The sequence below is a fragment of the Canis aureus genome, chromosome 20 (genome assembly GCF_053574225.1).
Source record: "Canis aureus isolate CA01 chromosome 20, VMU_Caureus_v.1.0, whole genome shotgun sequence".
In the NCBI taxonomy this organism is placed as follows: domain Eukaryota; kingdom Metazoa; phylum Chordata; class Mammalia; order Carnivora; family Canidae; genus Canis; species Canis aureus.
In genome coordinates, this window is record NC_135630.1 from 50,973,709 (window position 1) to 50,986,728 (window position 13,020).

The window sequence follows — 13,020 nt, forward strand, 5'->3', positions numbered from 1 at the left end:
ATTATTGTTAACACAGTAGCCCAAACCCAGACCTTCCACTGTGCCAGGATGCTACCCTCATGAATGACCATTTTGTACATGTCACTTACTGTTGTAAAAGTAATATCTAGGGCTTTCCAGACCTGCTGAAGCACCTCCATTCCACTCACAAGCACTGAATTGCAAATAACTGATTTTTTTCTTTGCCTACTTCTGCAGCTTCAGCAACTGCCAAAAAAAAGTTCTTTTCTGAGCCTTCTTCTTAAAAGAAAGGATGAAACTCTTTCCACTACGTACATGACTTTTAACTCTTTAAATATCACTGACTACAGCCAATATTTTTGACCATTTGCAAAACAAATTGTCACAAAGGGGGGAACAGATTTTCAAATTATTTATTTGCATCTGATACCAATCTGAAGCACATGTCTTTGTTATTGTAGTGCATTTAAAAATTGTATTTCGTACTAAAGATTGCTACTATAAATGTTCCTCCAATATTCTCCATTTCCAAGGAAATGATGTGACACTAAAGTAGATGAGGGAGAGTCAGTATTGGGCAATGAAAACAGGATACTCAAAAGATTAGTATATTTGCAATGGACTCATAACGAGAAGACTCACTGCCTTTATCAAAAATAACTAAAACTATACATTATCAGAACTGAGATGTACCTGTTTAAAAAATATTTAATTTAGGTGATTAATTCTCCATTCCACTAAAATGTGGAAATATTTTAAAGTAGGAATAATTTAATTCAAGGGTTTCTAAATATCTTGAGGCATCAGTCCAATTCTAATGGCATGTACTTGACAAAAGATCATTTTTATTAAATTTATAGAGCTAATATATTCAAGAAATACAGAAAGAATGTTGATTATTAAAAGAAATGACCCCTTGTTTTCTAAGAAAAGTCTTTGTACTAAGTGCATGAATAATCAGGAAAAGACTGAAAAACATCAAAGAAGTTATAAGAAAATCTCAAGCTTTTCCATGTTATTATTTTTTTGAGAGAGAGCAAGAGTGCGCTCATTGGGGGCGGTGCGGGGTAGGGGAGGCATAGGAGAGGGAGAAAAAGATTCTTGAACAAGCTCCAGACTCAGCACAGAGTCCACCTGGGGCTTCATCTTAGGACCCTGAGATCATGACCTGAGCCCAAATCAAGAGTTGGACGCTTATCCAACGGAGCCACCCAGGTGCCCCTCCATGTTATTATTATATGCAATTAGTAAGCTTTTCTACTAGCACATACATTTTTAAAAAATGGGAACAGGGCAGCCCCGGTGGCTCAGCAGTTTAGCACCTGCCTTCAGCCCAGGGCCTGATCCTGGAGACCTGGGATCAAGTCCCACGTCAGGCTTCCTGCTTGGAGCCTGCTTCTCCCTCTCTCTGTGTCTCTGTCTCTGCCTCTTTCTCTCTCTCTCTGTTTTTCATGAATAAATAAATAAAATCTTTTAAAAAAAATGGAAACACACATCATACTTCCCTCCAGATATCTGTTATTTCTCTTCCTTACACCATTCTTAGGAATAGATTTCATCCACCATCCTACCGTAGCTTTATAAAAAGTTGTTCCAACTTTTAAAAAGTTATTAAGGACTATCAAAATATATCACCTCAGGACAGGATTCAGAATCAATGCAAAATATAATTGCAGTAAGGGCAGCAAACATTATATGAACTATCAGATTATGTTAACATGAAAGTATCTGCCAATACTGGGTTCTCCTATGGGTCTTTTTAATATATATTCATTCATTCACTCACTCAGAGAGAATCTGAAGCAGACTTCCCACTGAGCACGGAGCCCAACACAGAGCTCAATCTCATGACCCTAAGATCATGATCTGAGCCGAAACCAAGAGTCAGACCTCGACTGACTGAACCACCCATATATTTGGGGTCTTACACTGTTTGACTATATCAGCGTTTGGTGGTCTTTTCTGCTGACAATGTTTCTCTTCTCTCGTTCAATTACAACACTTCAAAATTCTCATGATTGCCATCTTACCTTGAGAAGATTTCATCCACTGCTCTGAAAGATATCTCTATTCCTATCCATTCAATTCACATTAAATACTTGAAAGAAAAACAGATGGACAAGCAAATGGGCAATTAAAGAAACACCAATTCACTTAAGATAGTCTAAAATCCATTCTACCACCAATCAGGTAAGAATAAGTAATATTTGTGGCAACTTTTCTTTTTTCTTTATTATCACAGAGAAAAATAAAGAGATAAAGGATTGCTATTCTGGATTCTTCTTGTCATGAATAAAATACTCTATATGGGAAAAGTCATTGAGCCCATTTAATGCGTGGCTGCCAACGCCAGCTCTGTTACTAAGATACATGTTTGAAGAAGTTGAAAACTCCAAAAGCATATATACCTATATGGCCTAAGAGGAGTATTTATTCTCCTTTTCAGTTTGGACTCCAAAGCTTTCAAAATATTTAGCTGTTTAATTGTACTGTTCATGCTTATTGCTGTCCCAATAGCTCTTTTCTTCTGAGCTACATAATTGTTTTCAGTGTATGTGTGTGCATGTGTGTGAGTACAACATATATGTCATATATATTTGTGTACAATTGTCCATAAACAGTTTTAAATGTTGTACTTTTCATCAGTTTCAAGCAACAAAAATGATTCCTAGTGCTATAACAAGTATATCATCACTCAAAACCCTCATCATTCCAATCTAGGTGTACAATCTTACCTTCTGGCTTGCATGTAGGTCATAAAAGTTACTGAAAACAATAGGAAAACATTATTTTGACAGCTGTCATAATACAATAAATGTTCTTCTATTTTTGTAGAGAAGATAAAAATTTCCAGTCTGAATAAGTGATGAGGGGGAAGTATTAAGACATCTCTACAATTCTATTTTTGCAATAAAAAAATCAAAGTGTCAAGGTAAAATTATTGGCTACTTATGTCTTTTAGAAGCTTACCTTGAATTGAAGAGAATATCTAAAATGACTCAATTAGCTTACTTGGTTCCAATTTTTATCAATATGCCAGAAAAAAAAATTACTGAACAAGTTAGTCCATTGCAGTAAAGGATCTCTCTACCCTCCAAATATAAACAGAGTATTTTGAGGATACTACTGTAAAAAGGGTTTACCCTTTTTGGGGCAGCCTTTTTCCCAGGAACTCTCTTCCCAGGTAAATTTTTATACAGGAAATTAGGAGACACCCTAAATGTCACCTTATTTGTACCAAATGCTTTTTTCACCACGATATGAGAGTCTACCAAATAAATAAATATATGCCAGGAAAACTTATGAGTTTATTCTCAAGTCAAGCTCCCCAGGAATAAAAGAAATACTAACATAAAAGTTATGGCCCTAAGAAGTGTTATGTTGGGAAGTTTCAGCAAACACATTGGTGGAGTATGCAGGAGGCAGAAAATAACACTTAAGATTGGAGGGAGAAGTTAAGTTCAGCTTCTGACATTAAACCAGGAATGAACATAATATGAATATGTGAAGAGAGCATGGTCAGTTCAGTAGAAGAGCATAAAGTAGTGTTTCCACGTGGTTCAGGTATGAAGACTCCTTTCTAAAATGCACATTGGCGAGAATGTGGCGAAAAGACAATCATCCATCTAATATTGGTAGATTTACAAATTGATACAATATTTTTGGAGAGTAATTTGGTAAAACTTACCAAAGATGTGGTGTACACACACACACACACACACACTGGGTATTACATAGCCATAAAAAAAATGAGGTCATGCCATTTGCAAAAATATGGATGAACCTAGAGACTACTATGCTAAGTGAAATAAGTGAGACCAAAAAAGACAAATACCCTATGATTTCACTTACGTTTGGAATCTAAAAAACAAAACAGAACAAAAACGAATGAATAAACAAAAAGCAGAATCAGTCCTTTCCGTCATTTTCAAATTTTTCAAGATAAAATAATTAAGCAACTAAAAATAAACAAAAAGTCTCTTGTGGTACCAGGTTTGTTTGTTTGTTTTTCAATCTTTGAGTGATGTGACCCACCCCCTCATTTTAAGTCTAAATAAGATAATAAATGGGTATGGAAACTCAACTTTTTGTCACCTATAAACATTTTCTCCAAGTCCCTCAGCCAGGGCACCTTTGAAAGAGCCTGGCCGGCTCTTTGGCCACACTGGAGCAGCGGGCTGGTTTGTGTCAAGGATGAACTGCACAGGAAAAGCTGAGCAAGAGAAGTTGCTCCCATTATCCTTGACTCCAGACAGCTTGATGAGTGATCAACTTCCAGGAGCAACAATTCTCTGCGTGTACCTCTGTTATCCTCACAGAGTTTCAGTATTTTGTGTACATTACTTCCCTATTTTTTAAAATGCTTCGGGTACAGTCTAGCCAATAACCCCTTCCTTAAGCCTTATTAGGAATTGCTGAAAAAATGTTCCTCCTTATGATTAATGGCAGATTTCTAAGTGTTCTTGCAGGGTGCTGCTCCAATCCCTCACTGTTTTTATTCTGTCACTGTCATTCTTTCCTTTCCCCCTCTCTACAGTCTCCCCTGTGCTTTTCTTGATTCTATTCAAGCTCCCTTAACATGTATAAAGACCTCTCAGCTTACACACAAGTATGGGAATTTGCACGTGCCAAATGCTAACTCTATCAATACATTCGTTGATGAGAATTTAAGGAGGAAAAAGGTAAGAACTCCACAGAGGTAGCGCTAATTGATTCTCCTTATAAACACATAAGCAATTATATAAGTGACTATCTGCTTTGTCTGCATGCAGTTAATGAATACACAAAAGGAATCAGATTTTGAGCTTACTTAAATCTTAAATCCAACTGCTTAGAAAGTTGCTTAGATGTATCATAAGGCAAAAAGGAAAAGTGTTCTAGCCTGCAGGATAAAGACCAACCAAACAGGATCCTCTATTTGTTTCACTGACAAACAGCGAAAATAGTTATATTGGTTGCAATATCTCAATGGACAGATACCAGAAACTAAAGTATAACATTATTTTCAAACAGGACTGTGATATTTATTTAGCCAAATTGAGGCTATTAAATACAGAAAATAGTTAAAGACAACATCGCTGTGGCAATTAGCAATTTCTTTTTAAAAATGTGTTCATCTCATTTGGCTCAGTATTCTAGAAGCACACACAAAACTATTTCATGCAGATAATCATTAGAAATAAAAGAGCACAGCAGAAATTAATTCAAAGGATCACTGCTAAAAGATACCACTCCTAGATTCCAGTGTTAAAATGCGGGTATTTTTTACTATTCTTATTTTAAGGGATAAATGAAGATTTCATACACACACACACACACACACACACACACACACACACACACACATAGTGGAGACCAAAGAATTGCAGAATTTATTTCACTTCAGCTATTCAAGTGAAACCACTTACACAACTGCAGATCTGCACGCTAAGATCTTTTAATGCATGAAAACATATCTATATTAATGATATACATGGGATATTGATAATTTTGAGAAGTAATAGCTCTAAAATCAATAAAAAATCACTGGTCATCCATTAATTCTGCAAATACTAATTTGTCTCCGAAAACACAGTCTTTATTCAGTTGATGGATATACTACACTGAACAAGAGGGTCCACCCTCATGACACTTATCATTCAGTGAATAAGCCAGGATTACAATCACCCAATGCTGCAAAGTGTCCTAAAACACCAGAGATAAGAGTATACATAACTGGGAACTCGTTTGGACAAGGTGCATCAGGGTGCATCAGGGGAGGGTACCCAAGGAAACTAAATTTGAGCTGATAACTGAAGACTTCAAGAGAAGAAACACTGGATCTCAGTTTAAGCTAATGGTTGGAGCACTAGACACTACTGATTCTATTTCATTATAGATTTTTTTTAAATAAAGAAAAATATGTCTTTGAATGTAAGGAGATATTGAAGTACAAGTCATTAACACATGAGAAATAAGTTTTACCAAAAAAAAAATGACATTGGTGGATACCAATTTAAAATCCATTTAAACACAATGTTTAAATTAATTTGTCCTCTCCCCCCCCCAAAAAAAATAAAACAATATCAAAATAAAATAGTGGGTATTATACAGAGTGGATGGAGTACTAGCTTTAAATCTGCAGAACGACCCTAAAGTATTAAGAATTTAAGATCCTCTCCTAGGATGCCCCACCTCACTTCTAGTCTTATTTCTCAAGAGTCTCCTCAATATGCTATAAATTGTGGGCAACTCTTCTACATCTAATCCCCTAAATACCTCTGACTCTTCCATCTTTACACGTGCTATGGTCTTCCATCTGCCTGTGCTCTTCTTATTCCATAAGGACCATCTCCTTAGTGACTTCTAGATCCTCAATCAGATGATTACAGTTCTTTCTATATACATGGTGGATGACACACCAAAAAATTCTGGCTTGTATTATGCTATTTTATATATGTAATCATCAGAGTCCCCCACCTGACTAGAAACTCCCACAGCAAGTGAATTTAGTCTTCATCTTTCTATGCAACACAGGGTGATTTTTATTTAATTTTTAAAATAAAAATGGATTAAACTGAATTGAACTAAATTAGTATGCAGCCTGTAAAAGAGCTTCTCAGTCTAACTCAAATTTAGGATTTTGTCGCCTGTTTTTCACTCTGAAACCACTTACACAAAAAAAAATTGTATGAATTTTTAAAACTCAACTCGCCTTAAAATTGGGAATATTTTACATAATCTTGTTTAAGGAATACCATGTTTCACATCAGTGAATTTTACAAGTAACTCAAATCTTGTCTCTAGAGTTAGTGAGCCATGGAGAAAAGCTCATTGTGTGGGAGAAAACATCATTCATTCTGTCTTTCCCTCACCAAATATACATTATGCCAATCGCGTGCGTAAGTAACTATCCTAAGTGCTAGGGACATAGTGAAGGAGACAGAAGAGCTTCTGTTATGGAGCTTAGAGTCTTAGAGGCAAACAGAGGAGGCATGGTAAATAGGAATATTTACAAGTAGTCACAAGTATTATGAAGTAAACACAGTGTTGAAATAGAGAATACTAGGCAGCAAGAACTTCGGATTGAAACTTCTCTTTCTTGCTAGGAAACACCATCTGTAGTGGAAAATTTAAACTGAGACCTGAAAAATGTTGTATTTGAGGATAGCAGAAGAATCTAATGACATACTAAAGAAATCATCATATTGTTTACAGACTTTAGAAGACTATTTGTGGAGAAAAGATAAATATTAAGGAAAAATAAAAACTTGTAATGGAAAAAAAGGAAAAAATAGCCAAAGTATGAGAGCTCCTGGAGTTATCATTGAAGCTTGATTATTTAATTAATCTACATAGACATTTGAATCTAATGCCTAACCCTCCTAAATCCATTCCTTTTCCACCTTGTTCACATGAGATTGTTTCATACCTCAAGAGCCTTCTAGAACTTCCCACGTTTGCACCCTTGCATCAGAATGTAAGAACAATCGTTACCATTCTCCAACAATGGATCCTAAAGACAGAAGACTCATATCACTTTCCAAAACGTCCATGAAGCACTGAGTCTGCTCACCTCACATCTTATATTCACTCACCCAGTTTGCTGAAAAAGAATGGCTCCTAATTCTGCAAGACTTTACTAAAAATTTTTATTTGAGTGACTTTTATGATAGAACATTTACTATTTTTTTTAGAAATGTTCACAATAAATGAAAATAGATTTTTTAATACTTTTGTTTACTACAAGGAAACAGTATTTGGACTTTTTATTGTTGTAAATGTTATAGGAATCAACTCTCCTCTCTCTCATGTAACAGGATTGAAGGAAAGGAGATGGTATGCAGAAGTTTGAAAGGCAAACTAAAACTTCCATAGACACTACAGATAAAGAAAATAATTCTGCACTAATTAGACAATGAGCCACATCCATCATACTAATCTGTAAAACCTTATATCATTAAAATTTTGAGAGTATGGTTTACACAACATGAATGTATGTAAATCTATTGGGAAAGGTTGGGCAGTCTCTGGAGGTAATTGAATGTAATACAAAGGCATTTAAGTTTTATTCTGAATAAGGAAGTGGTTCAGTAGAAAACAAACACAAAACCAACAGACAAACAAAAATACTGTCTTCGGTCCTCTATTTATCAGAAAACATTGATGAAGTAAATTTTGGGAATTGCTAAAATGTGTATTCTTGCCCTCGCTAGGACTTTATGACCCTTTCACTGGCAAAATGCATGAGAGTATTACATTCAGGAGTTGTTCAATTTTATAAAATTTAATATGAGCGAAATTTAGATCTCTTTTGCATATTTGCCTTCTTTTCTCCCAACATACCTCTGTTCCTTAGCTACGATAATTTCAGCCCCAGCAATCTATTTTACATTTAATAACCTTTTATTGCCAATAAATACTTTTGTTTATACTATGTTACCTTTTCACCTAAATTATGTGCTAAATGCATTCTCAATGGAAAAAAACAGTCAACTCAGCATTTTCATATCCCTCACAAAGAAAGAAAATTGCATGTTTTACTTTTTATGGTTTCTTACTGCTTTTTAAATTCTGTCATCTAATGGGACTAATGTTCATGGTTTAGGAGTATATTTACCATAAATAGCTTTAGTGGTTATCAAACATCGCTGCTTCATTTTGGCGTTTAACCAACCTCAACCACTATTTATTGCCTCATATACTTCTCTACTGTGAACATTACACCTTAATTACCCCAATCCCTATTTCTAGGCCTGATTTAGAAAGCCTGAATGGGAATAACCATTTCTTGTTTCACTTATGTAAGAAGGCAGTGCCTGTGCCCAAGCAATCAGAGATCAGGGCCATGAAATCAGTAGAGTGTGTTTCAGTGACCTGAAAAATCCAAGTTCTATGGCAATGGAAATTCAAATTCTCTTATGTGCAATAAAGGGGAGTGGAGGAGGGAACAGACAGTCCAATATTTCTTCCAAATGTTCACATCCATGTTGAAGTCTAGTGACATTGAATGCTGCTGGGGAAAATGGAAAGCTACTCATTTCAAAATTGTTGATTAATCTTAAGAAAATAAAAACAACTGAGATTCTGTGCTTTAATAAGCTTTCTTTCCTGGGCGGGGGTAGGGGTGACTGGGTGACAGGCACTGAGGGGGGCACTTGATGGGATGAGCACTGGGTGTTATTCTATATGTTGGCAAATTGAACACCAATAAAAAATAAATTTATAAAAAAATAATAAGCTATCTTTCCCTTGGCCTTGGTATACTCCTAACTACTTTTTCCAGTTTTTTATAAAAAGAATACTTTATAAAGGTATGATGCTTTTCAGGTTGTAAGACATTATCTTGTAAACAGATGGAATTAGAAAGCAGATCATAAAGTTATGACATGGATTAAATTTGTGTCTCCCCTTAAACCCGTTGCCTGAATTTTCGTTTTTCTTGATCTTTTAAGATCCAGCTTGAATAACTCCTTTTTCTGAGAAACTTTACCTGTTCACTACCACAGAATCAAAGAAACCTTCCTTAAACTATCCCTGTGTCTACTCAGCTTTCCATAGCGAGGGTCATGGTTACTTACAGTTAAACCCTTGCTACAGGACACGGTATGCATCTTAACCTCTTTATGTTCAATGTGGGCTTTCAGTGTATGTTTGTGAAATAAAAGGTTGTTTGCCCAATTGACCAATAAGAGAATTCAGGGTGTTTAAATGCTGAAATGGGGATCAAAGTGTACTTTGGCTTTTCTATTGCAGGACTATGCCCCCCTTTTAACCTTAGTATAGAGACGATGCTTCCATCACTTTGTTAAGATGTTTAAAATACTTAGAACTGCCTCCCTATCCTCAGCAACCCCAGCTGGCTAGTCGCCCTGCCTCACAGATGAAAATAGGTTTGGTTAATAATATGCTCTACTGAGATCTGATCTTAAAGTGGTACTTAATGATAGTAAAACTTCCTCTGTGTTTCTAGCCTCACTGCTTCTGTAGTCATCCCACACAGCAGGTCACCTACCCTGTTCTTGACTCCATCTTCAACCATTCCATTGCTTTAGTGGCTATCTTAACTGTTCTTTCTCTGTCGAGAAATATCTTAGAACATCTCACTTCTATTTCTCTCCAATGCCTAGGGTAATGCTTTGCATACAATTGGTGCTCAGTCTATCTTAATTTTTAAAATCAATTATTAGAAGATAAAACCCTTAAAACTTTAAATCTTTCTCACCTTCATATCCTCTTTCATACTGATCAGCTTTAACAAATAGCCTGATGATTAGAACTACAGGAAATCTGTGTATCTGATCTTGCTCCCTCATTCGTCTCTAAACGTGTAACTTTGGGAAAGTTATTTCACATTTCTGCACCATGCTTTCCTCATTTGTAAAATAGGGAAAATAGCAGGAAATGATTTATAGAGATTGCCATAAGCATTCTCTACATGTACAATATGGAATTTATTACCTATTTGTTCTTGAGAAGACTGCCTCACTTCTCTGACAATGTACATGTCTTTGACAGAGGGTTATCAACACTAGAATTCACAGGAACATAAAGCAGATTAGTGGTTGCCTAGGATGGGGGGCAGGAATGGAGAGTACTTATAAATAGCGTAAGGTTTCTTTTGGGGACGATGGAAATACTCTAAACTTAGATTGTGATGATATTTGTACTACTCTGTAAATATGCTGGAAAGTCTTACAATTGTACTCTAAATATTAGTAAATTAAAAGTATGGAAATTATACTTCAATATGGCTGTTAAGTAAAATAATAATTAATAATAATGATGATGATGTCAGGATTCAAGTCAGGTCTGTCTGAGCTCAAAGTACATGTCATTTCTTCTATCCTTGCCACCTCCTTATACAAAAATGAGAAGTTTATGTCTTAATTGATCATGCTAAATGATAAAGTTACTCTTTAGAAAGAGACAGTATACGTGATATGGAGATAACTATGGAGTTATCTAATCTAAGCATGGAAACATTTTAATTGCTTGTGAGATAGGACACAAAAAATTTTTTAAAGTTCTTAGTCGCAATTTGATTTAACAGTTGTTTCTACCTATGCATTAAGAAGCCATTATCAACCTATATATAGATTAGAAATATGTTTTTCTTTCTTGCCAAGAAATATGTTTCCTTCCTTCCTTTCTTCATTCCTTCCTTCCTTCCTTCCTTCCTTCCTTCCTTCCTTCCTTCCTTCCTTCCTTCTTCCTTCCTTCCTTCCTTCCGTATGACTCCTCTGGTTTGTTTTATTTTGTTTTTTTTCTGAGCCAGAGAGGCTGATTATAGATATTGGAAATCAATTATCTCTGTAATTCACAGAAAACATTTTAGAAGGAGCATATCACTTATGAGCTAAGAGGGCAGACCCTTGAAGTAAAAGTATTGGAATCATTTTACCTTTTTCATGAAATCATCAAAATATGTCTTTATGTGAAGTATATAGTTGAAGGAGATCTTATTTACAGAGTGTTGAATGCCCTACCCACACTTACAAAAAGGTATTCACTCATTTATATCATGCTTTTTGGAAATATTTTACCTTTTCTTAGAGAAGTTTTTTTTTTTTTTTTTTTTTTTTAAGATAATTTAAACAGAAGATGGAAACCTCAGGAGCTCTTGCCAGAACAAAATTTCAGAATGCATTTAAAATACTTCTCTTTCTATTTAATATCTAAATCAGATTCCTGAAGAAGACATTTTCTACAAAGAGATTAAGGGAAGAGAAATTGTTCAGATGCATATGTTTGAGATGAATCATGTTTCTTCCCTCAAAATGATAGGAGATTCCATTCCATATCCTAAGTTGTGGCTTGCAGTGCCAGACCTGGGGATTTTTAAGCCTGCATGCTTTTACGAGTTGCCGGGTGTCAGAGAGGCTCCATCACGGATGCGTTGCCTCTGAAAAGGTTAAATGCAAGAACTTCAAAGGCTTTTAGAGAGGAGACTGCAGAAAATCTGTTGTCAAGGAGCATTATATCTCCTAGCTCGGCAGAGTTTGTCTCTCTGATCCTCCCTCTTACTTTGAAAGTTAGAAAATCCATAAGAGGCGGATGGGTATGTCAAAGATTTTAAAACCTGGTGTAGGTTGGGTTTATTTTTGGATTATTCTGGCTTATTTTTCATTGTTTAACAAAAGAAAAATAGTAGCATTGCTATCTTAGATCTCTTTGAGGGCAGTACTATTGCTTTGGCTAGACAACACTGCAGTGAATGTTATCCTTTGGAAAATCTGTATCTGTATTTTTACTTCATGAAAAAGCCTCTCCATTTTAAGAGAAGACATATTAGAGGTAATCGTTGTCCCTCCAGCAGTCATTCAATTACACAATTACATGTGCAACAACTGCCAATGTGTAAAATTAGTTTAAGGCAAGGTAACTGGGTTAATAGAGAAATTAATTTGTCAATAAATATTTATTGAACACCTATTCAGATAAGAACTTTGAGAAATAGAAGACATAAAGGACAGGCAGGGTATGGTCCTAATGAAACTATAATTAGAGTTCATAGATGAATAGAGAGGTGTTACCCTAGAGTGAGCTTCTAAGGGAACAGGAGTAAAGTTAGAATATGACATATAAAAGGATTCAGATGAATAAAAAGAACATTATACCAAGGAGAATAACAGCATGACACAGATATGGAGAGAAATTAGATTCCATTTGACAGGAATCCTTATTAATTTCTCTTACACATTCAATTTATATTTTCTAAGACATACTTTATTTTTTACACATTACCTTGAAAAAAAAGAGTTGAGGAACAGCTCAGAATGAGTAGCTCAGAATGCTACTATTCTCAGAGTGCTTGTATGAGTAAATGTATATCAAAAATGTCCAGAGAACTTGTGATGACAATATTTTGGGATGAAAGAGTATCATCAGGTGAGGAGTCGAACGAAAGTCACCTGATTTTTTATTCTTACCCAAGAAAAGTGGACACTCAATAGGAAACCTCTCAGTTCTCTTCCTGAATTCACTTATTCTGACAAAGAATTTATCAGGACTGAGGTAAAAAATTCTACACAATATGTTAAAGTACTATGCCTATAATAAAACATAAGCTCCATTAAC

At 35.4% G+C, this 13,020-nt stretch overlaps 1 protein-coding gene and 1 long non-coding RNA gene across 10 annotated transcripts in view; both read right to left on the minus strand.

Moving 5' to 3' along the window:
- Positions 1–7,403, minus strand: part of LOC144291979 (uncharacterized) — a 29,196-nt gene extending 21,793 nt beyond the window's left edge. For both annotated transcript variants that reach the window (XR_013359518.1, XR_013359519.1), the window contains exons 1-3: positions 7,373–7,403; positions 2,697–2,727; positions 1,992–2,059 (exon numbers count right to left, since the gene is read on the minus strand). This is a non-coding gene — a long non-coding RNA (uncharacterized LOC144291979). The remainder of the gene's footprint in view (positions 1–1,991; positions 2,060–2,696; positions 2,728–7,372) is intronic.
- LRP1B (LDL receptor related protein 1B) overlaps positions 1–13,020 on the minus strand; it is a 1,828,472-nt gene that overhangs the window by 1,745,303 nt on the left and 70,149 nt on the right. The gene's annotated exons all lie outside the window — the stretch shown is intronic.